The sequence below is a fragment of the Macaca fascicularis genome, chromosome 10 (assembly GCF_037993035.2).
Source record: "Macaca fascicularis isolate 582-1 chromosome 10, T2T-MFA8v1.1".
Taxonomy (NCBI): domain Eukaryota; kingdom Metazoa; phylum Chordata; class Mammalia; order Primates; family Cercopithecidae; genus Macaca; species Macaca fascicularis.
Window position 1 is genome coordinate 16,901,675 of NC_088384.1, and position 23,310 is coordinate 16,924,984.

A 23,310-nucleotide genomic window follows, 5' to 3' on the forward strand; every position below is an offset into this window, starting at 1 on the left:
GCTTTGTAAAATGACAAATCACCTTTAGTATGCTCCAGGCCAGAACCTGTGCCGGAAGAGCATATGGGCACAGAAGAAGTCAGAAGTAATGCAACAGAGGTTAGCTTCACTTCATCAGTGGAGCTCAGGGTTCAGTGAGTAGAAGAAAAGGAAGAATTCTCAAGCCATGTAGGTGCAAGGACCAGGTTTGAATACACACTTACCTGATGCTTAAGTCCCTGCTGTGGTTGATCTGTTATGCCTGGGTATCAGTTTCCTCATTTAAAACATCTCTCTAGAGTTGTGAAGAGCAAACGTCTTAAACCTGCAGTTCCCAACCTGTGTGTGAGACACTTCTCTGTAGCTATGGGTTTATTATTTAGAGGTCTACAGTTGTCTGTAGAATAGATAGATCTGATATCTCACAAATTCACATGTTCTTTTAAAAATGTATCAAGAATCACCAATGCACATGTAAGATACATATCTAATTAATAGGCATAAATTCCTTTAAAGCATCTCCACATTCATCATAGATTGTAGCCATTAAATACCTTAACAGTTAGTGAGTATTAAGTACATCACGTCTATCATTGGGGAAGAAATTGGTTACATTTTATTCTAGATTATGTGTGAAGGAATCTCTGCACATGAAACCTTCAGGAAGCAATGTTCAGATATGAAAGGAGTAAGGGTGCCTGAACATTTGGGCATGGGGAATGCATGTAGGACAAAGTATTTTCCTCTTGGGGATACTGACCAGGTTTGTGGATAGCAATTAAGGTGGGTGCAAAGGCTGCAGGCCTAGGAAAGCACTAGCAAAATAGTCAATGGCAGGATCCTGATTGACTGGGAACCACAGCCTCCAACCATAATTATGGTGACAGCTATCCATGTTGAGGAAGACAAGTATCAGTCCAAAACAGGACACAGAACTGGGAGAAGGTGACACTTTAGCTACTCATTGGAAATTGCCTGTACTGAAGGAGGGACACAGTTCCCAGAGGGCTATGGTTTAAGCAGACATCTCTGCAGAATGTGCATCTTCAACCAGCCTGCTGTCACCTCACTCATAAACACTTGAACCCCCCTCTCCACATCCTTCCATGATCCCAACCAGGCATCAGCATGCTGATCTCTCACACCCTCTGCTTCCTAGTCTCCAGGGATCATTTCCTCACCCAATGTCAGCCATCCACCATTAATGGCCCTGCTGTTTCCTGAAGCAGAAATTTAAAATTTTAACACCTCACTTCCCAACCACAACCTCCAGTCATTTCCGTTCTCATTCACGCTCTCCTCTTGGAGCCCTCTAATCTTTGACCTTCCACTTTCTTCCTATCCATCAACCTCATCTTGCCTTTCTCTCCTTTTCAAGCCTAGCCCACGTGACCCCTTGCTTTTATCTCTCTCTTGCCAATATTTTTAATTTCCTATCTTCATTCTCCTCCTATCTCATCAGCTTATCAAGACCTCCACCTGGGATCACCCATCATTCCACCCTTTCCAATTCTGAGCTGACATCACCTCTGGGTATATCAGTGAACCACAGACTCAGTCAACAGAAAACCATGGAGAAGAGATCTTGTTATCATTACTGAAATTGTGATTTTAAATGGAAAGTTTATTTTCAGCCAAGAAAAAGCTGGTGAGAGAGAAGCAAATGAACCGAGTATTTGTTTATGTACTTCACATTACAAGGCTGGCTAAATGATTTTATTCATTAGTAATTAGTCTATTCAACAGCACTGTGAAGTAAGTATTATTGCACTCATTGTTTATATTAATCAGAGTAATACTAGGAATAGTGCTAATAATGGTAACTTGCATTTCTTGCGCATTTCCCAGGTGCTAGAATCTGTGAACACCAATGTAAATTTCACTCGGATTTGATTTTCAAGTACAGATGAGGAAATTAATGCTCAGTAAGTCCATGTGACTCGCTATTGTCAGACAGCCTGGGCTTGGCCATCTGATTAAAAAAACAGTGGGCTTTGCATAATGCTAAGCTGCTATAGGTCACGGGGCTCCGATTGGAGAAGAAATAGGAAATATTTACAAATGTGAACCTGAAAGAGCCAATTCTTCAAGATGAATCCCAAGAGCCTAACTGAGCCTAAATTTAAAATAGTCAAGCAGTTATTTGCTAATTAGACTAGGTCACACATATCTTTTAGTTCCTGGAAAACTCATTCCTCTGGTTTAACCTTGGAACCTTCAGAACTCCCAAAGGTCTACTTTGGGAACTAACCAATCAGGGATCAGCTATATCAACCAATCAGAACTAAGCAAGTTTGAATGCTTCATTTGCATAAATGAACCTGATGGGGAAACTGGGTGTTTTTTCTCTATAAAAGCAAACCCCCAGGGGGGGGCGCCCAAGATGGCCAAATAGGAACAGCTCCAGCCTCCAGCTCCCAGCATGAGTGACACAAGACGGGTGATTTCTGCATTTTCAACTGGGGTACCAGGTTCATCTCACTGGAGAGTGCTGGTCAGCAGGTGCAGCACAACCAGTGAGAGCTGAAGCAGGGCGAGGCATCACCTCACCTGGGAAGCGCAAGGGGGAAGGGAATTCCTTTTCCTAGCCAAGGGAAACTGAGACAACACCTGGAAAATTGGGTAGCTCCCACCCTAATGCTGCGCTTTACCAAGGGTCTTAGCAAATGGCACACCAGGAGATTATATCCCACACCTGGCCCAGAGGTTCCCATGCCCACAGAGCCTCCCTCATTGCTAGCACAGCAGTCTGAGATCTAACTGCAAGGCAGCAGCGAGGCTGGGGGAGGGGCGCCCACCATTGCTGAGACTTAAGTAGGTAAACAAAGCATCCAGGAAACTTGAACTCGGTGGAGCCCACAGCAGCTCAAGGAGGCCTGCCTGCCTCTGTAGACTCCACCTCTGGGGACAGGGCATAGCTAAACAAAAAGCAGCAGAAACCTCTGTAGATGTAAATGTCCCTGTCTGACAGCTTTGAAGAGAGCAGTGGTTCTCCCAGCACAGAGGTTGAGATCTGAGAATGGACAACCTCACACCTCGCACAGCTGGGTACACTCCTGAGACGAAGCTTCCAGAGCAAGAATCAGACAGCAACACTCGCTGTTCAGCAATATTCTCTCTTCTGCAGCCTCCGCTGCTGATACCCAGGCAAACAGGGTCTGGAGTGGACCTCAAGCAAACTCCAACAGACCTGCAGCTGAGGGTCCTGACTGTTAGAAGGAAAACTAACAAACAGAAAGGACACCCACACCAAAACCCCATCAGTACATCATCATCATCATCAAAGACCAAAGGCAGATAAAACTACAAAGATGGGGAAAAAGCAGTATAGAAAAGCTGGCAATTCAAAAAATCAGAGCGCATCTCCCCCTCCAAAGGAATGCAGCTCATCACCAGAACGGAACAAAACTGAATGGACAATGACTTTGACAAGTTGAGAGAAGAAGGCTTCAGTTGATCAAACTTCTCAGAGCTAGAGGAATTACGTACCCAGCGCAAAGAAACTAAAAGCTTGAAAAAAGAATGGATGAATGGATAATTAGAATAACCAAGGCAGAGAAGTCCATGAACGAACTGATAGAGATGAAAACCATGACACGAGAACTACATGACAAATGCACAAGCTTCAGTAACCGACTCTACCAACTGGAAGAAACAGTATCAGTGATTGAAGATCAAATGAATGAAATGAAGCAAGAAGAGAAGTTTAGAGAAAAAAGAGTAAAAAGAAATGAACAAAGCCTCCAAGAAATATGGGATTATGTGAAAATACCAAATCTATGTCTGATAGGTGTGCCTGAAAGTGACAAGGAGAATAGAACCAAGTTGGAAAATACTCTGCAGGATATTATCCAGGAGAACTTCCCCAACCTAGCAAGGCAGGCCAACATTCAAATTCAGGAAATACAGAGAACACCACAAAGATACTCCTTGAGAAGAGCAACTCCAAGACACATAATTGTCAGATTCACCAAAGTTGAAATGAAGGAAAAAGGTTAAGGGCAGCCAGAGAGAAAGGTCGGGTTACCCACAAAGGGAAACCCATCAGACTACCAGCAGATCTCTCAGCAGAAACTCTACAAGCCAGAAGAGAGTGGGGGCCAATATTCAACATTCTTAAAGAAAAGAAATTTCAACCCAGAATTTCATATCCAGCCAAACTAACTTTCATAAGTGAAGGAGAAATAATATCCTTTACAGACAAGCAAATGTTTAGAGATTTTGCCACCACCAGGCCTGCCCTACAAGAGATCCTGAAGGAAGCACTAAACATGGAAAGGAACAACCAGTACCAGCCTTTGCAAACACATACCAAAATGTAAAGACCATCGATGCTAGGAAGAAACTGCATCAACTAACGAGCAAAATAACCAGCTAATATCATGATGACAGGATCAAGTTCACACATAACTATATTAACCTTAAATGTAAATGGACTAAATGCTCCAATTAAAAGACACAGACTGGCAAATTGGAGAAAGAGTCAAGACCCATCAGTTTGCTGTATTCAGAAGACCCATCTCACATGCAGAGACACACATAGGCTCAAAATAAAGGGATGGAGGAAGACCTACCAAGCAAATGGAAAACAAAAAAAAAAGCAGGGGTTGCAATCCTAGTCTCTGATAAAATAGACTTTAAATTGTCAAAGATCAAAAGAGACAAAGAAGGCCATTACATAATGGTAAAGGGATCAATTCATCAGGAAGAGCTAACTATCCTAAATATATGTGCACCCAATACAGGAGCACCCAGATTCATAAAGCAATTCCTTAGAGACTTATAAAGAGACTTAGACTCCCATACAATAATAATGGGAGACTTTAACACACCACTGTCCACATTAGACACATCAACGAGACAAAGTTAACAAAGATATCCAGGAATTGAACTCAACTCTGCACCCAGCAGACCTAATAGACATCTACAGAACTCTCCACCCCAAATCAACACAATATACATTCTTCTCAGCACCATATCACACTTATTCCAAACTTGACCACATAGTTGGAAGTAAAGCACTCCTCAGCAAATGTAAAAGAACAGAAATTATAACAAACTGTCTCTCAGACCACAGTGCAATCAAACTAGAACTCAGGACTAAGAAACTCAATCAAAACCGCTCAACTACATGGAAACTGAACAACCTGCTCCTGAATGACTACAGGGTACATAATGAAATGAAGGCAGAAATAAAGATGTTCTTTGAAACCAATGAGAACAAAGATACAACATACCAGAATCTCTGGAACACATTTAAAGCAGTGTGTAGAGGGAAATTTATAGCCCTAAATGCCCACAAATGCAGGAAAGATCTAAAATTGACACTCTAACATCACAACTAAAAGAACTAGAGAAGCAAGAGCAAACACATTCAAAAGCTAGCAGAAGGCAAGAAATAACCAAGATCAGAGCAGTACTGAAGGAGATAGAGACACAAAAAACCCTCCAAAAAATCAATGAATCCAGAAGCTGGTTTTTTGAAAAGATCAACAAAATTGATAGACCGCTAGCAAGACTAATAAAGAAGAAAAGAGAGAAAAATCAAATAGACGCAATAAAAAATGATAAAGGGGATATCACCACCAACCCCACAGAAATACAAACTACCATCAGAGAATATTGTAAACACCTCTATGCAAATAAACTAGAAAACCTAGAAGAAATGGATAATTTCCTGGACACATACACTCTCCCAAGACTAAACCAGGAAGAAGTTGAATCCCTGAATAGACCAATAGCAGGCTCTGAAATTGAGGCAATAATTAATAGCCTACCAACCAAAAAAAGTCCAGGACCAGGTGGATTCACAGCCGAATTCTACCAGAGGTACAAGGAGGAGCTGGTACCATTCCTTCTGAAACTATTCCAATCAATAGAAAAAGAGGGAATCCTCCCTACCTCATTTTATGAGGCCAACATCATCCTGATACCAAAGCCTGGCAGAGACACAACAAAAAAGAATTTTAGACCAATATCCCTGATGAACATCGATGCAAAAATCCGCAATAAAATATTGGCAAACTGAATCCAGCAGCACATCAAAAAGCTTATCCACCATGATCAAGTGGGCTTCATCCCTGGGATGCAAGGCTGGTTCAACATATGCCAATCAATAAATGTAATCCAGCATATAAACAGAACCAAAGACAAAAACCACATGATTATCTCAATAGATGCAGAAAAGGCCTTTGACAAAATTCAACAGCCCTTCGTGCTAAAAACTCTCAATAAATTTGGTATTGATGGAATGTATCTCAAAATAATAAGAGCTATTTATGACAAACCCACAGCCAATATCATACTGAATGGGCAAAAACTGGAAGCATTTCCTTTGAAAACTGGCACAAGACAGGGATGCCCTCTCTCACCACTCCTGTTCAACATAGTGTTGGAAGTTCTGGCTAGGGCAATCAGGTAAGAGAAGTAAATAAATAAAGGGTATTCAGTTAGGAAAAGAAGAAGTCAAACCCTAGAAGAAAACCTAGGTAATACCATTCAGGATGTAGGCATGTGCAAGGACCTCATGTCTAAAACACCAAAAGCAACGGCAACAAAAGCCAAAATTGACAAATGGGATCTAATTAAAGAATTTCTGCACCGCAAAAGAAACTACCATCAGAGTGAACAGGCAACCTACAGAATGGGAGAACATTTTTGCAATCTACTTGTCTGACAAAGGGCTAACATCCAGAACCTACAAAGAACTCAAACAAATTTACAAGAAAAAAACAACTCCATCAAAAAGTGGGCAAAGGATATGAACAGACATTTCTGAAAAGAAGACATGCATACAGCCAACAGACACATGAAAAAATGTCATCATCACTCACCATCAGAGAAATGCAAATCAAAACCACAATGAGATCCCATCTCACACCAGTTAGAATGGCAATCATTAAAAAGTCAGGAAACAACAGGTGCTGGAGAGGATGTGGAGAAATAGGAACACTTTTACACTGTTGGTGGGACTGTAAACTAGTTCAACCATTGTGGAAGACAGTGTGGCAATACCTCAAGGATCTAGAACTAGAGGTACCATATGACCCAGCCATCCCATTACTGGGTATATACCCAATGGATTATAAATCATGCTATTATAAAGACACATGCACACGTATGTTTACTGCAGCACTATTCACAATAGCAAAGACTTGGAATCAACCGAAATGTCCATCAGTGACAGACTGGATTAAGAAAATGTGGCACATATACACCATGGAATACTATGCAGCCATAAAAAAGGATGAGTTCATGTCCTTTGTAGGGACACGGACGCAGCTGGAAACCATCATTCTCAGCAAAGTATTGCAAGAACAGAAAACCAAACACCACATGTTCTCACTCATAGGTTGGAATTGAACAATGAGATCACTTGGACACAGGAAGGGGAACATCACACACTGGGGCCTATTGTGTGGAGGGAATGGGTGGGAGGGATAGCATTAGGAGATAAACCTAATGTAAATGATGAGTTAATGGGTGCAGCACACCAACATGGCACAGGTATACATATTTAACAAACCTGCACGTTGTGTACATATACCCTAGAACTTAAAGTATAATAATAATAATAAACTTTTTACAGCCCCAATATTTATTTATTGGTGCTTCTAACACATCCTATTATATTCTGCAAATCACTATTTGGTGGATATTTACAAATTCTCTACAAATGGCTTGTATGTGAAGACCTCAGTCATGACCTCAGCCTGGTGGGCACCAGTTCCACTTTCTCAGAGCAGTGGATTTGGGGGCCAGCATGGCCTCTGTTGGCATCTGAGGGTGGGTGGCCTTGAGACAGATACCTGGGGTGACAGTAACTGCTGTGGTTTCAGTCCATTTCTTGGAAGATGTCCTGCCTTCTCCAACCGGTGGACTCCTTGTCCTTCCCCAACAATCCTGTCTCTAATATTTGCGTGACTCTGGGCCATAGTTCCTTCTGTTTCATGTATTATGAATGCTGTTTCTGGACTCTTTGCATGTAAAAACTCACTCAAAGCCTAGCTCAAATGTTACATTTATTTTCTGGGTTTTTATAGTCCTTTGACTAACTGGTCACCTTTCTTCATGTAGGCACAGTTTTTTTGAAGTATACAGTTAGTTGAGGAGTGTTTGTGTCAGTCTCTCAACTTCAAATCTCTGCTACTAGCTATGCAATACTGAGAAGGCCACTTAATCCTTCCATGCCTCTGTTTCTGTGTTGATAATTTTGGAGATGATATTTACTTCATGGCTAAGAATGTTATGCAGCAATGTTGGTTGTGAAAGTGCTTGGCAGATTAGGAGGTGTGGTAGTTACTGTTGGGTGGCTGATCCAACCTTTATTCCCAATTCTTTCCTCCCTGGCTTCCTTTTACTCTGTAGGCTAGAAATGCTAAATACCCACTTTCCAGCTTCCCTTGCAGCTAAGGGTGGCTATGAAACCTAGGAAGAACCAAAGGAGCACATTTTTCCTCCCAACTTAGAATACCTTTACCTCCTCTCTATTCATCCCAACTACTTCCTTTAAGGTAGAATGAAGCTCTACTATCATATCTATTCATCCCAACCAGCGGGAACACAGGCTTGCTTTAAAAGGGTAAGATGGATAGGTGAGACATTAAAAGAGAAAATCAATGGGATGTGGAGGCTGATAACTGAGCCAAAATGAGAATTCAGCCTGATGAAATAGAAAAGGCCAGTGACTCAGAAAGGGGCCAGTGAATAAATTCATACATTTGCAAGAATTTTTAAGAGACTACCACTAAATCTACTCATTCATTCCAGCAGGATTAAGTCACCAATCACCACCATGGACTTTTATATCTTGCAAAGCTATGGAATCAGAAGCTTTTTGTTTTTCGGAAAACACATCTCAGGTGACTAAACTGTAACTGTTGTGCTGAGTTTCCACCTGGCCAGAGCCCTTCCTCCCACACAGCTCCAGAAAAACATGATGAAGAACCATATTATCCCTAATTGAAAAATTGTTCTTGCACCTGCGAGTTGTAAACTCTCTGCTCCAATGGGGGCCACGTGCCCATTTACATGAGGGCTTCTAGAAATAGGCGCACAGGGCCAGCCCTCGGCTCCTGCAGTATGTCAGTTGTTTACTGTCATTGCTCAGAGGGGTATGAGTGAACATATGCACATTTTTGCTTCTTTCTTTGGGGAAAGGAAGTGAAGGCACCTGAGCACATAAAACTGCAGTCCAAGTTCACATACAGAGAGCGAGGGAAAGTTCATCTAAAGCAATTCATGCCTTTTGTGATCAGAAATTCATTTGGAAGGGAAAAGTTCAGGAACATCCAATTGCCAAGCAATTTCTCTTCTGTCCAAAAAATGTGTGAAAATGGTATTAAGTGGGTTAACAATGGGAGATGGAAAGAACCAATACTTGATAAACAACTATGTGCAAGGCGCTTTGCATACTTTCTGCTATGGTCTGAATATTTGTCTCCTCCAAAATTCATGTTAAAATTTAATCCCCAATGTGGCAGTATTGAGAAGTAGGACCTTTAAGAGGTGACTGGATCATGAGGGCTCTGCCCACGTAAGCGGGTTAATCCATTAATGGATTAACAGGTTATCATGGAAGGGGAAGACAGACTTGAGCTCATATGCTCAGCCCCCTCACCATGTGATGCCTGGGGCCACCTTGGGGACTCTTCAGAAGAGTCCCCACCAGCAAGGAGGCCCTCACTGGATGTGGCCCCTCAACTTTACACCTTTCAACCTTTAGGACTGTAAGGAAGAAATTTGTTTTCTTATGAATTACCCCGTTTTAGGTATTCCATTATAAGCAACAGAAAATGGACTAAGGCACTTTAACTGAGAAAGTTTGTGATAAGCTTATCTTTGTGATAAACTGAGAGGAGAGCATTATACGTTCCATTTCATAGATTTAAAAAGTGAGACACTGTGAGCTGAAGTCTTACCTGGAGCAAGCCAGTAAAGAATGGTGAAGCTGGCCTTTCATACCCATGACAGGCTGATGCCCCCCAAGTCACTTTCATTCATCCAACTGGCAGACATTGAGGGCCCGCTATGTGCCAGTCAGTAATCTGCTACACAATCAGAAACACGTGAGACTGATCACAATGTGTGTAACCTTAGGAAATCAAAGACAAGCTCTACAAGTATTTGGCATTTGATTGTGCGGTTCTTTAGGCAGAGATCGTGGTCCAGAGGGGTTAATTAACTTTCCCAAGGTCACAGCACTAGTAAGCAACAGCATTTGAACTCTAGTTTATTCTGGCTTCAACTCCATGCTCCTTTATTGGATGCAGGACTTAATCTGCCTGCTCCTGAGCCCGTAGATTTGTGTCTCATTTCTGTACCACACAGCCCTTTCCCTCAAGGCTCTCCCAAGTCTAAGCTATATTTTCCCATGTTTCAGCCCTTCACTGCCTACTGGGTGGTTATTAACTGATTCAATAAATTACTCTGTGCCAAGGTTTTAATGGGTACCTTAATGTCATGTGGAGCCCGGATAGCATATTTGCATTTTAACAGCAGCTTTTAATTCAGACCCATTCACCTTAGCTTAATTCAACAAATGTGATCAGGGTAACAGTCTACAAGGCACTTTGCTTTGTGCTATGGGGATGTAAAATAGAAAAGGCCCGGAGTTTCTCTTCAAAGAAACCCCAGGCTTTTGGGCAGCGGTGGGAGGGAATGTAATAACAAACCTGAATACACAGAAAAATAATGCCAAGTAAAATTTTAGAAGCATGTTTTAGGAGCACAAGGAGTATACATTCTGGCTTAACCCAAATAAATGACTAAACGATTCAGATTTAAAAGAATAAGGGCCCTTGTCTCCTAACCCACGAAAAAAGAAACCAAAATCCAAGTTCAAAAGCGTTAAGACCGAGGTAATCTAGCCTCACAGAACATGTGCCAGTGGGACTTAGGGACCAGAGGTTCCCAGTGAACTACCATCAGGAACACTTCAACAGCCTCCTAATTGGTTTCTGGCCTTCAGCCTTGACTCTTCTGATCTATTCGCTCCTCTGGAGTGACCTGAGAGAAACTCAGTTCTGATCATTATCCTCCTGTTTAAAACCCTGCAGTTACTTTCCGTTTCTGTTAGAATAACACTGAACCCTCTGGACAAATGTGAAGTGGTTGCACAAATAAGTAACTAAAGCTTCAGGGTGGGGTTCTGTTCTGGCTCATCCATGCAAGGTTACATGACATCTAGAATATTGTGTCCATCATGGGTCCTGTGCTGTAAGAAGGATAGAGACAAATCTGAGTCCATGCAGAAGATTCTACTAGGACGTTGAAAGAGTTTAATTTAACTGGTGTCATAGGAGGAGAGAGAAACAACCAGTATATGTTTGAATGAGAAGACTAAGAGATGGGACAGTGAGAGGGAGTGCAAAGATTGAAGGGTTAAATTAGGCCTTCAGTTAGGCCTGGAAGAGTTTCAAGTGGAAGAAGGAGAGTCTTGTCCTTGCTCATCTTAGAAAGAAGTACCAAGGTCAAACGATAAAGGTTAGAGAGAGTAAGACTGTGGCTTCATCCAAGAATGTCCCAAAGATCAGAGCTGCTCCAACAGGTGCAGAGAAGAGTATTTTGAGACAGCAGTTGAGGGTTCTTTTTCTGATACCCCAGACTCACCTTGCACTAACAGACTTGCTTGCCTACTGCTACTGCGCCTAGAACCAAGGACACAACTGAGATCTTGAATGCATCTGAACTTCCAGAAGAGCCAGCAGTCTTGAAAAACAAGACTTTTGTTATTATTGTTTTGAGAAATGAAGTTTCTAAAAAAATTCTGAACGCTTAGCTTTGATTATCAAGAAAGTCTTCCTCATGGAATTTATGCCAGAATCAATAGTTTGGGAAGAAAACATGATGGCATAAGAGCGAATCTTACTATAGTTCATTAATACATTTATTCAGGAAATATTTATAGAGCACTTATTATTTGCTAGGCTTTAGTTTAGACACTTGGGAAATAGAAATACATAAAATAAATATTCTTGCCCTCATGGAACTTGCATCCGGTAGGGTGGACAGACAGCAAAAAATAAACCTAAATCCTAAGTTAATAATGTGTTGTTTAGAAGCTGAGAATACCTATGGGGAAAATGCAGTAGAGTGAAAGGATCAGGGATGCTGCCTGGGAGTTGCAAGGTAAGAACTGGTGGTCAGCATGGGACTCATTGAGAAACTGAGATCTGAGCCACAGCTTGAAGATGTGGGAGTTTGTTATTTGGATAATTGAAGGAGGAGTGTTTCAGGTGGAGGAAATAGCTGGAAGAAAGACTGAAATCCAAGAGTGTGTTCAGCACATTTGTATTGAGGAGCGAGGAGGCCCCTGTGGCTGGAAGGAGCAAGTTAGGGGGAGAGCAGAGGAGATGAGGTCAGAGAGGTAAGCACGGTCCAGGAGAGGTTTATTAAGGGCCTTATAGGTTAGCATCAGGACTTGGCTCTTTCTCTGAGGGAAATGGGGAGCTACTGGAGGGTTTAGATCTAAGAAGTTATGTAATCTAACTTAGGTTTTAATAGTGTCACTCTGGCTGCAGTTGAGCATAAACTGTAAGAGACCTAGAATGACAGTGGGGAAGCCAGTTAGGTCTAATTGCAATAAACCAGGCAAGAGATGGGCTGGGTATGCTGGCTTACACTGGTAATCCCAACAATTTGGGAGGCTGAAGTGGATGGATCACCTGAGGTCAGAAGTTCAAGACCAGCTTGGCCAATGTGGCAAAACCCCTTCTGTACTAAAAATACAAAAATTAGCTGGATGTGGTGGCGTGGGCCTGTAATCCCACCTACTCGGGAGGCTGAGGTAGGAGAATTGCTTAAACCTGGGAGGCGGAAGTTGCAGTGAGCCGAGATCCCACCATTGCACTCCCACCTGGGTGACAGAATGAGATTCCATCTCAAAAAAAAAAAAAAAAAAAAAGTGGCTCAGAAGAGATGATGATATGGAGATGTGGAGATAGGTCAGAGTCTGGAGGTATTTTGGTGGTACAGCCATGAAGATTCCCTGATGAACTGGGCAGATGTGAGAAAAAAGTTAGAGGGTTGAGGATAATTAAAAGGTTTTGACCTTAAAGTCACTCTCCATGGAGATGGGGAAGACTGAGTGGAGTAGGTACAGTTAGAAGGGAGAGATTAGCAGTCCAGTTTTGGACAACTTAGGTTTGAGTTGCTCCTTAGACCTCCACATGGAGATGTTGAACACATAGAAGTCAGGATTTCAGGACAGAAGTCTCATCTGAAGGCATGAATATGGGTTGAATATGGGTTGGGTTTACAGAGAAGTCTTCCTTCACCTTACCCTGTAGTTACGTTCCTAGAAAACCCAACATATAATAAAGCAATGTTAAAAAAGGTATTTATTTGGAGTTAGACTCTATCTAAGCTCAGATCTTTATAAACAGCGAGAGAGTAACACAGGATGGAAAAGGATTCTTTGTGTGGGACTATCTCCAACATTGCAGGGCAGCCTGTGTCCCTGGCTCCCACACAGTAGAACCCAGCTATTGCCTCCAGTCATAGTGACAACTACAAAATGCTTGTGTACATCTCCAAAATATACACTGAAGGGGTTGTGGCATTTCCCTGGTTGAAAATCTCTGCTCTGCATGCTCTTCTCCAGGCTTTAAAAACAATGTGTACACTGGTGGCTCCCAAATCTATATTTCCAGGCTGGATCTTTCTTGCATCTTAGATCCAATAGAATTCTAGACACTTCTGCTTCAATGTCTTGCAGACAACTCAAGCTCAACATGTCCAAAGCTGCATTTATCTTATCATTCTGTGTCCCTACCAAATTTGATTCTTTTTCATTTTTCCTTAAAGTTGAACACCCAGTCACTTAGTTGCCCAAATCGGAAATTAAGGCATTTTATTCTTGGCTATTCCTTCTCCCTCAGCTCTAACCCCTAAATCAGTCAATCACCAAGTCTCATCATTTCTACCCTCTGTAGCTCACCAAAGCACCCACTTTCCTCCAACCCTGCTGTCATTATCCAAGCCTAGGTTACCATCTGGAACACCACAACAGCCTTCTAACTAGTTTCTTGTCTATTCTTGATTCCTTCTAATCATTCTCTCCTCTGGAGAACTGGGGTGAGCTTTGGGAGGTTCAGGTCGAATTATTATTGCTCTGCTTAAGAGCCAGAAAAGTTGCTCTTTATTAGCTGTAGGATGAACCTCAAACCTTTGAACAGTTGTACATTCTTTCATCTACTCTTCTGCCTGCATTATATTTGGGTAACTCCCAGTTATCCATTATTCTCAGCTACACATATTTTTCTTCAGAAAGCATTCCTGATTGCCTGATTTCAAGTATGGGTTAAAATTCTCTTTTGAACACGTATACACTGTTAATGGGAGTGTAAATTAGTTCAACCATTGTGGAAAACACTGTGACAATTCATCAAAGACCTAAAAAATACCATTTGACCCAGCAATCCCAATTCTTCGTATATACCCAAAGAAATAGAAATTGTATTGTAAAGACATATGTACATATATGTTTATTGCAGCACTATTCACAATAGCAAAGACATGGAATCAACCTAAATGCTCATCAATGGTAGACTGGATAAAGAAAATGTGGAGTGTATATATCATGGAACACTATGCAGCCATTAAAACAACAATATCATGTCCTTTGCAACAACAATATCATGTCCTTTGCAGGAACATGGATAGAGCTGGAGGCTATTATCCTTAGGAAACTAATGCAGGAACAGAAAACCAAGTACCACATGGTCTCACTCTTAAGTGGGAGCTAAATGATGAGAACACATGAATATAAAGAGGGGAACAACAGACACTGGGGCTTACCGGAGGGTGAAGGGTGGGAAGAGGAAGAGGCTCAGGAAAAAAAGAACTAATGATAATTGGGTGATGGAATAATCTGTACAACAAACCCTTATGACAAAAGTTGACCTATATAACAAACCCACACATGTACCCATGAACTTAAAATAAGTTAAAAAAAGTTTTAAAAGTTTACGTATTTTCAAAATGTCCTGATCTTCTCTAGAACATTTATGCCTTTACATTATAATTGCTTTTATTTGTCCATCTTTTCACTCAATTGTCAATAACATGAAGGCAGAGAATTTTGGTCTTGTTTCCTTTTGTCTCTCCAGTCCCTGGAGCATGGAAGGTTTTTTATTATTTATTTATTTATTTATTTTGACTGAGTGGGAATAAATGGTTGGATAGCAGGATCTGTACATGCATGGAGGCATGATGAATTCAGAGACAATATTATTCAAAATAACCCTATGGGACATGGGCACCTCCCAATCAGAATGGATGCTGGCTTCTAAAAGAAAAAAATACAACCCAAACCGTAATCTACTTATGGAACATCCGACCTAGAGGGATGGATAAATGGAACACCCAGACCTGGAAAATAGAGAAAATTGAAAATATTGACAAATGAGATCAGAAAGACTCATTGGGGTCCTTCAGAGAAGACTTGGAAAAGACATATTGATGCATTCATCTGGCTATGATAGTATAGCAGGAATTCTTATCCTACGATGTACCCTGGTGTTCAGTGTCCACAAGCCTTCATTTGCAGGCAACTTTTTCATTAAGCTTGTGTATTTTCATGGCATGTGGCTCCATAGCTTTTATTAGATTTCCAGAGGGGTCTATGACCTAGAAGAAGGTTAAGACCACTGCTTTGAAAACACCAGATCTTCAAAGCTAACCTTGCCCTGTCTTTGAAGCTTTGCCCACCATGGTGGCTTTTGAAGCTGAAAAGGCCATTCTCAAAGGTTTTCTTGTTAAAGCAGGGGGCCTGAGCTTTTTCTGATGAGGAGTTATTTTTGACTTTTCTGAAATCTCCTGAGAATGAGCCTAGCAGGTGTAGCGGTGAGGCGGGGGCTGGTTCTGAGCATGCAAGTCAGTGAGGGGTGGTGGGGGGTGGGTGCAATGGTACACTGATCATGGTCTGCTCTCTATCAGGAATCCTTGTGAATCCTGGAGAAGGGGAAAGGATGTGAGAGCAGCATCCAGCTGGCAGATTAAGTCTGTTAAACTTTGAATGTATTGGCCAGGAGTGCTGGTTCATGCCTGTAATCCCTGCAGTTTGGGAGGCCGAGTTGGGTGGATCACTTGAGGTTAGGAGTTCAAGTCCAGCCTGGCCAACATGATGAAACTCTGTCTCTTCTAAAAATACAAAAATTAGCCAGGCATGGTGGCAGGTGCCTTTAATCCCAGCTGCTTAAGAGCCTGAGGCAGGAGAATCACTTGAACACAGGAGGCGGGGGTTGCAATGAGCTGAGATCGTGTCGCTGCACTCCAGCCTGGGCAACAAGAGTGAAACTCCATCTAAAAGAAACAAAACAAAACAAAACAAAACAAAATACCTTTGAACCTTTGAATATATTGAAGATTCTGTAGGCAGTTTTAGAAAAGATCATCTGGAGGCCCAAGTTCCAGTCTAGAGCAGGCACAAAAGGGTGCCAGACCCAAAAAACTGAATTATGTTAAGCTAGTTGACAAGGGCCCTCACAGAAGAGTATTGATGGCTGGACTGACTTGGTAGTGATGAGCTGGTGGTTTGGGGCAGGAGGAGGTGCCTTTTCTGTTACTGACACTGTGAATTAAAATTTCTGCTATGATGTCTAGCTTCAGCCTTCCTCCAGAACGATTTGATACAATATAAACATATGTACCCATTCATATATGCATTTTCAAGGAATTGCAGAACTAATTATTGTTTTATAAAAACACTCATTTCTATACAATTTTAAATGAAATCAGACTTGCACAGTACAACCATGGACTCAGGGTGTCTTAGAGTAACCAATCTGAAAAAGCTAGATCGGCCCCAGAAGGTGCTGCCTTCCTTGGTTCCAAGGCAAATGCTTGGCATTCTCTAGCCATTGTTCTATACCCATTCACATCCCTCCTTAGGTTAAGTTATTTAGTCATTTATGCACATGCTAACACCACACGCATGCGCACACATGAGAAATGAGTCTCCTCGTTAATTTTTCATCAAGACGATAACCTTTTGCTTTGAGAAGACTGAACACAGAAGTTTCCAAGTAGATCAAGTGCTGTCCTTTTAAGAAATGATATTAGGTTTCTGTAGCTGGTTGGAGGGAGGGAAGGGCAAAGCCTGGGCTCACTGGATGTGTCTTGTTTGCAAATATGACCTGCAGCTGCTGAGGTTTCTTTCTGAAAGCACAGGGACACGGACTCTAGTTAACTTCCTTGATTTAACCTGGTCATAGATAATGAAGCAACTAACTCTTTTTGTTGTGCTCTGGCCATCCAACATTCCATGGTATGTGGGATCCCCCTCTGACCCTCAGTCTCTCACCTATTTTAATTCTGTGTGTCTCCCTTTTGCACAGTGGCTTTCTTAACATTGGATAATTTATTTTTCTTTCATGTTATCTTGGCAGGGATCTCAGCCCTCTGACCAGGGCAAACCCCAGAGGCCCTCATTTGTGTGCTTGTGTACGTGGGGATCCCATTTAATAGTCATTCTGCAACCATCCCTCTGGAGTTTATAGCACACATAGAGTGAGAGGGGTAGATGAGATTGCTTACCTAGTATTTTTTTTTTTTTTTTTTTGAGATGGAGTCTCACTCTGTTGCCCAGGCTGGAATGCATTCGTGCGATCTCCTCTCACTGCAACCTCCGCCTCCCAGATTCAAGTGATTCTTCTGCCCCAGCCTCCCGAGTAGCTGGGAGTACAGGTGTGCACCATCAGGCCTGGCTAGTTTTTGTATTTTTAGTAGAGACAGAGTTTCACCATATTGGCCAGGCTGGTCTCGAACTCCTGACCTCCTGAGCCACCCACCTCAGCCTCCCAAAGTGCTGGGATTATAGTATGAGCCACCACGCCTGACCTAGTATTCTTTAAGGGACAAAGAAAGGCTCTCTAAGCCCCTAACCACAACTATTGTAGAAATTCCTGAGGTGTGTTTTAGGGTTCAGAGTCCCTCATTCCACAGAGAGGAATAAGGGGTAAAGATGGAAATGCACCTCATGTAAATTTATTTTTGAAAGATACACAAGGAAGGGAATGGACTTATTTATCTGACAAAGGAAAGATGCAGTGATGTCTGGGAGTGCTCAAATTGCTGTCAGGAGCTGGGAGGAGCGGCGCTGGTCTCTACGACCTGGGGGAGCTGGGTTGCACAAAGCAGAAGAAGTGCAAAAAGCCATTTCCAGAAAGAACAGCATTGGCACTTCTCCAGGATAGGAGTGTCACAGAAGGGCAATGGAGAAAGTGAGATGTTCTCCAGGCAAAGCAGGGAACCAGCTGCTGAAGTGCCAGGGGCAGCATTCCTGCTTCAGGTGGGAGCTTGGAAAAGATAATCTTTGAAAGCTCCACCGTATGTGAGATTTTATAAGAATCCCTGATACCTACCTGAGAGCTATAAAGGGTAAGGGAGAAAAACATGAAGAATCTTGAAGTTCTGAAAAGAAGCTGGAGTTCACCCACACAAGGAGGGTGGCAGGAGGGGTTCTGGGCACTGGAGCTGAGCTTTGCTTGCTCTTAGCCCCTCTCCCAAGGGGCTAAGAGTGCACTCTCTGCAGACAGACAGGCCTGGGATCAGATCCCCACGTCTCCTTCATTGTGATACAGAGAAGACTCAGGGTAGCAGAAATAGTATGCTTGGTTTAATAACAAAAATGAGGAGAGGACTCTGAAGAAGAACAGCATGGGTAAATTTTATTTATAAGCAAGCATTAGTGTTGTTATCAAATCCAATAATCTAACCTTTAAAACTCTGCACCAACATTTTCCAACAGCGGTGCTAGGTTTTATGATCTGTCTTTTAGATAGAAATCGATCACTTTAACTTCCCAATAGACCAACATTGATGCATGTGTGATCTCACTCATGTATGAATGGAGCACATGATAAATGGGCACACCTCTACACCACTCAACTGACTTGGGGATGTCACCCAAATCTCCCATTTTGCTACCTTATCTCTAACATGCAAATCATATATATGGTGGTTATAAGTGTCAAGGGTTCAGGTGTGTTTCAACTATTCTAAAATGATCTCTTCTTTCTTCTGGGAAGGAGGGTACAGACACGAAGCAAGAACCAAAGAAGACAGCCAAGGAGCTGTTTTATTGAGCAGCATTTTAAAAGAGAACAAGAACCCATGTTCAGGGGATACAAAAGTAAGAGTCCTTCTGACTTAGGAAAACAATCCCGAACATACAGCACTGAGTCGTTCTCACACCTGTCTATGAGGACAAAGGTAAAAGGATGTTCATTAGTGGATTGTGCTATCTGGGAGATGGAAGCCACCATGAAAGGAATGGGCTAAGTAAAAGGAATGTATATTAACTATGGAATAGTAGTTAGCAGTAGTTAGAAGCAGCCAACTAGTTATAAACACAGCAACATGAATAAGAAGCACTTATAAATACAGTGCGGAGTTACAAAGGCAAGAATCAGATAAAGCTCTATAGCGCAGTACCATTCTGGCAAATTAATGATACCAGTATTAGTCAGGGTTCTACAGAGAAATAGAACCAAAGGGAGATATACGTGTGCACGCACACACAATTTATTATAAGGAATTGGTTCACATGATCATGGAAGCTGACAAGTCCTAAGATTTGTTGGTAGCGAGACCCAGGAGAGTTGATGGTGTAGTTCCAGTCTGAATGCCAGCAGGCTCAAGATTCAGTAAAAGCAAATGCTTCAGCTCAAATTCATACACATGAAGAAACCTTGATGTCTCAGTTTGAAGACCACAGGTGTTGGGGGGGAGGGGGGGATACCTTTTACTCAAGGAAGGTCCAGTCTTTTTGTCCTTTCAGATGGGATGAGGCTCACCCACATCACGGAGGGCAATCTGCTTTACTCAGCCTGCAGATTCCAATGCTAATCATCCAGAAACACTCTCATGGATACACCCAGCATAATGTTGGACTGTATACCTGGGTACCTTGTGACCCAGTCAAGTTGATACATAAAGTTAACCATCATGATACATATGCTTACAAGACAAAATTACTTGTTTACAAGGGTATATGTTAATTCAAGGATAGATGATAAACACATCAGAGTGGCTGATCAGGAGGGTAGACATAGTAAGCTGGGAAAAGAAATTTTAAAAGGATAAAAAAAATCAAGAAAAAGAAATTAATAAGAACAATACTAGCAAAGCTAAGAGTCTTACCAAATGTCTTAATCAAGTCCTCAACCTGAATAAAGTGACGATCAATTCAGGATGTGTGAAGAACCTCCGGGTAGAAAATAAGATTTGAATGCGAGTCATGGTGCTAGAAATTTTCTGTGGGGTCCTCAAGATATGCTTCCCTCTTCTACACCTGCTCTGAGCCCCAGGAGGCTGGCTTTTAGGAACATCATTTGGCTTCCTTGTCCCTGGCTTCCCGATAGTTCTGGCCAGTGGGAGACAATGGCAGGAGATGGGTGGATTGCAGGAGAGAGAGGCTGGAGTGTTAACTTCCTTGGATTCCTCCATACCAGGCGTCCACTTAGTAATGCCTGCACTTCTTTCATGAAAGTTACAGCTCCAATGGATCAGATCTCTCCTGGAGCTTCAACTCTTGCCAGGTCTGGTCTGCTAACTCTTCCCATCCCTGGTCCTTTCTCAACCTAGGAGTGGTTGTCACTCCCTGCTGGGGATGGTCCTGGGTGCTTCATCCTACTTTGTTGCTGCTTCTCACCTCTGCCCATGCATTTGTAAATTGTTCCTTCTTTAAACTCTTCGGGCCCCAGCTGATACAGTGACTGCACCAGTATCAGTCAAAAAAGATTCAGGGGCTGGATTGCTTACATATCTGATGAGTTTCTCTGATAGCCTCCTCACTGGGGGAAATGAGACACTGGTAATCCGTAGCATGTGTTGGCATCAATTACTTAAATTATTGCCAGTGGTAGCATGGGAAAGAGTGCTGGTGGAAGCCAAGACTTGGGGAGATCAAAGGACGGAGATACTTAGTCACTATAGCAACAACAAAGATTTTAGAGATGTGATGTGGGCAGATAATGTCTGGTGGCACTAGAGATTATACACAGAGAAAGGACAAAGGGCAAGATTTGAATGTCCTTGAAGGGGTGCAGGGGTAAAATCAGAAAGCCCCTATAGTCATTTTGAATGAATCTGTCTAGTAATAGCTGCTGAGGATCAAGCTCTGTCCAGATTGTAAGAAATATGATATTGCAGAGCCAACAGCAGCTATATTTCTTATGCTAAGCAGGAGCACCATAGAACAGAATGAGACCCTGAGACATATGGGATGGGGGTTTTGTACTGACATTGCTGTAGCTGAGAACTCTCTCTGAATATTCTGGCTGAAGGGTTGACTTCCCATGCGTAAAAACCTTCCAATCACTTCACTCTAAGCAACTGGTAAATTCTTCTCAAGACCTATCTCCACTATCTCATTGCCTCCAGGCCCATGACAAAAGTCAGAGTCCTGTGCAGCCAGACAGAGAAGTACAAAGCTTACTCCAGAAGTAGTTAGAGCCTGTTGTTTTGATTCAGTGTAGGGTAGTTACAAACCACCCTAAAACCTAATGGCTTGAGCTAATCACCATATACTATCGAGATTCTACAGGTTGGCTAGAGCTCAACTGTGCAGCTCTTCAACTTGGAGAGTAGATGGGGCTGGAACATCAAACATAGCTTTGGGCTTCCCTACACTTGACTTCTCTCTTTAGCAGTAGTGGGCACATCACCTCTGGTGGCACTAGAGATACACAGAGAAAAGGACAAATGGCAAGATTTGTTCTTACCTAGTAAGTGGTTCTTAAGGGGAGAGTGGTTCTAGGTGAAGAAGGAAGTGGTATATTTTTTAAAACCCAGCCTTGAAAGTTATACAGTATTATTTCTACCACATGTTATTGTTCAAAACAGATTGCAGTGTCAGCTGATATTCAAGAGGGAGGGATGATCAATTTCACTTATATTATGGGAAGAATAGTGTTACAGGCTGAAGTGTGTTCTTCCCAAATTCATAGGTTGAAGTCCTAACTTCCTGTACCCCAGAATGTGACTGTACTTGGAGACATCGTCTTTAAAGAGGGTAATTAAAATTAAATGAGGTTATGAGGGTGGGCCCTAATCCAATATGATGGGTGTCTTTATTGTGAGAAGAGATTAGGAAACAGATAGGCACAGAGAGAAGATCAAGTGGAGACACAAAAAGATGCCCAAGCCAAGAAGAGAGGTTTTTATAAGAAACTAACCCTGACAACCCTTTAGTCTCAGACTTCTAGCCTTCAGAACTATAAGAAAATACACTTCTGTTCTTTAAGCCACCCAATTTGTGGTGCTTTGTTATGGCAGACCTTGCAAACTAATACAAATAGCAAAGCATATGTAGTCATCTTTACCATACCTATAAACTGCTATATTTGCAGTGTCTTGCTAATTTTTATTAGCAGAATCTCGGAAAAAGATATGGGAGTTGATTCTAAGAGTAATAGGCCAAGAAGATCAAAATATAAGAATAAATCAGAACAAATTTGTCAATGAGGGTATTCATCTAGGATTTGAGATTTCATGTATTGCCATAGCAGCTAAGAATGGCATTAACAATGTACTAGATTGGATAATTAAAGCCTGGCTTCAACAGCACCCTATAGTCAAGGATATTTGAATCCTAGAACTTTCTTGGCAAAGAGGAAGGATTCCTCGAAAAAGTCTGTGATGACTGTGCTATGTACACCCATGATAATGGTGGGAGATGCTGTAGTGAAATCAGGTTCACAGATTTCACTGGGAATAATGGGATCCAGGCACTGTGGAGGTCCAGTGGCGTAGATTAATTGTCAGAGATAAGTGGGTGCAATTACTGAATTAAGCCCCAGGGACAGAGTGGTAATCAGAGTGTTTTGACCCACAGCAAGCTATGTTGATGGCTAATTGATTAATGAGTCCCTGGTAATAAAATAGATGTGCAGCCTACTAAGGTGATGCTTGACATATAAGTGGAGAAGTTTTAGCTCTCTTGGGTACAAGCCGGACTCAAGTTGCCATAGTAGAGATTTATAACCTCATTCCCAGTTCCCAGACTCATGATAGTTCATTCATCCAGAGTCCATCAATTAATGGGGAGGCTACGTCCATATGAGAAAAGACTCTTGAAAATCTTACACATCATGCTGAATTCTCCGCAAAACTGTCCTCTGAGTCTGAGTGACATGTTGCCATTTGCCAGGGTGTCTGCAAATTAGGGGACAAGAAGTATCTGGGCTTCCCCGTAAGTTGCTAGATACTGGCTCTGACCTAATGCTTAATTCTCAGAAACATAAACCAATGACTAATCCTCATAATACCACATGGTCTGGTCATTCAGAGTGGAGGCCTATGAAAGTCAGGTGATCAATTAAGTCT